The 2,307-nt window shown below is 52.5% G+C and overlaps 1 long non-coding RNA gene across 1 annotated transcript in view; it reads left to right on the top strand.

Annotated features, from left to right (window-relative positions):
* LOC113953581 overlaps positions 1-1,461 on the top strand; it is a 2,977-nt gene extending 1,516 nt beyond the window's left edge. The window contains exon 2 of the long non-coding RNA XR_003529929.1: positions 1,374-1,461. This is a non-coding gene — a long non-coding RNA (uncharacterized LOC113953581). The remainder of the gene's footprint in view (positions 1-1,373) is intronic.
* The last annotated feature ends 846 nt before the right edge of the window (positions 1,462-2,307 follow it).

Below are 2,307 nucleotides of genomic sequence, written 5' to 3'. Positions count from 1 at the left end.
GGATGGGGAAGGGAGGGGAGGAGAGAGGGGGGGAGGGAGGGCAAGGAGAGGGAACGGGGATTCTTCTGACAAACACAATTTACATTGAGATCTCCCTGTGCTGCTATTTACTTTGAGATCTGATTAGTATGGGTCGTCTACGGTCCTTCTACCCCCCCCCCCCCCCCCCCACCACACCCTTGACCAGAGGACGATGCATGGCGATAGGTAGAAAGGGGGAATTAAAAGGAGCTCCCCATGAAAAGTTAGTGTGAGGTTTTTTTGGTTTTTTTCAACCTCCACGTCGGAAGCCGGGATTTTTCTCCTGCTTTCGCATTGCAAGAGCCAGTCTAGGGGGTTAAATGATGGAGAAGAAAACACTCGCGCTGCATGGAGGAAGCGGCGCACTTGTGGGTGCACCCTTGCATACACACGTGCGTGAGCGTCCACGCACATATTCACATCCCCATATGTGCTCTCATCTCACCTTGGGCTATTTTTGCCGCCTGTCCCTTCTCCCTCACCCCTCATTCCTCACCTGACACGCCCACCCGCGGCCCTGAAGGACGCCGCGCTTCCCCCGGGGGGTTCATCCCCTCCCCTTTAATTTTACTTTCGGGGTGTTTGAGCAGTCAGAACAGCCCGAAACGCCCAGCACGCAATGCCCTCCCCCCAGAGCCCCTGATCTCCCAAAGTGAGTCACGCCGCGTAGGTACGTGGGATGCGCGGGGGGTGGTGGTGGGGTGTCGCTCCCTTTCCTTTCTCTCCGCTCCCCTCCGCGGCCCGGTGCGGCCTCGGCCCCAGCGGAGCAGGAATCGCTGACGCCGGCTGCCATCTAGTGGGCATCGAGCCGTCGGGCCGGGGGAGCCCTGGGGGGGCCGCCGAGGCTGTCTGCGGCCTCTCAGAACCCCCCCTTCCCTCTTAAAAAAAAAAAAAAAATTCTCTCGGTTTTAAAATTTTTAATATAAAACTGCGTTGGAGAGAATAACCCCTTCTTTCTGGTTTCTACCTCTCTCACTAGCCTGCGTTCCTGGCAGCTTCCCTTTGCCAGAAGTCTGAAATCAGGTTGAAAGACTGCATGTGAAAAAGAAGAAACAGACTGTAGAAACTGAACCCCCTAACAAAAAAAAAAGCCCTTCAAAAATAACACTCACAGCCTGCTCTACTGGACACCCTACCCTGCTCCTAGCTCCCATTAAAGTTTATAATCAGATTAGAAGCTGCATGAAAAACCTGCCGGAAGGAAGAAAAGGGGTGAAATAGATGACAGAAGTTTTATTGTAATTATTTATTTTTGTAAAGTAATGTTGCTTAATTAAGAGTGAAGAGAAAAAAAAAAAGGCCCCTAACTTTGATGTATCGTGATCACGATATTTTCTTTCTTTCCCTGTCAGCTCTGAAATCTGAGACTGGGAGCCGCCTGGAGAGAAGAATCCTTCATCATTTCTGAGATCAGAATAAACGCTTGATTTTGCCCCGAAATAATGAAGAGATTTTCAATGAGTGCCTTGACCAAGCCGTCTCTGTTGTATATTGCATTGATAAAAAGGATGTTATTGACTATGCAACAGTAGGCTTCTTTCCTCTCTCTCTCTTTCCAAATAAACTCTCGGTCCTGTCTTTTGGTCAGTGAAAAGGTGAAACGAATAAGATTAAATAGGACAAAAAAAGCAAGCTTGGTATGTATATCATCTAGATTTTACTTCCCAGACTGTGAAGAGGCGCGGAGTAAAAGAGGCAGAGCAAGGCACGGAGAGAGAGAGGGGGGAGAGAGAGAGAGAGAGACAGAGACACAGATACAGACAGAGGCAGAAAGCCTGAGAGAAGGTGGACGGATTCAGCAGCAGCAGCCTGGCTCCTCCCGGACCGGGCACCCTGCCGACGGCCCCGACTCCCCGGGCCACCCCAGGCAAGTCGCCGCTTCTTTCCTCGTGGTTTCGGGGCGGAGGGAGGGGTGTGGAGCCGCGACACTTGGCGGGGAGACCTTCCCCAACCTTCCCCCACCCCTAGGCTACCCCCCGCCTCACCCACTGGCCTCATTCAATTTGGGCATCCCGTTATTTGGGAGCAGTGAGAGGCGCATAGTACTCATTTTGTCCGAGATTTTCTCTCCCCCCTCCTTTCCCTTCCCTTCCCCTTTCTCCCTATAGAAACATGTGTGGGTATTTCCACTGCCCCCCTCGCCAGATAATGAGCGTGTCTCGCAGAGGTGACCCACGCGGGTAAGGCAGGCACCGACCCCACATCCTAGCTTCAGCAGCAGAGGCAGGGTGCCGGGACGGGGAAGTGCAAGCATGCTATCGGTCTTCTCTTTCACCTGCTCTGTTA

This window comes from Corapipo altera, unplaced genomic scaffold (assembly GCF_003945725.1).
Source record: "Corapipo altera isolate COAL_440 unplaced genomic scaffold, ASM394572v1 61281, whole genome shotgun sequence".
NCBI classification, from domain to species: domain Eukaryota; kingdom Metazoa; phylum Chordata; class Aves; order Passeriformes; family Pipridae; genus Corapipo; species Corapipo altera.
This window is presented reverse-complemented; position numbering and strand designations above follow the sequence as displayed.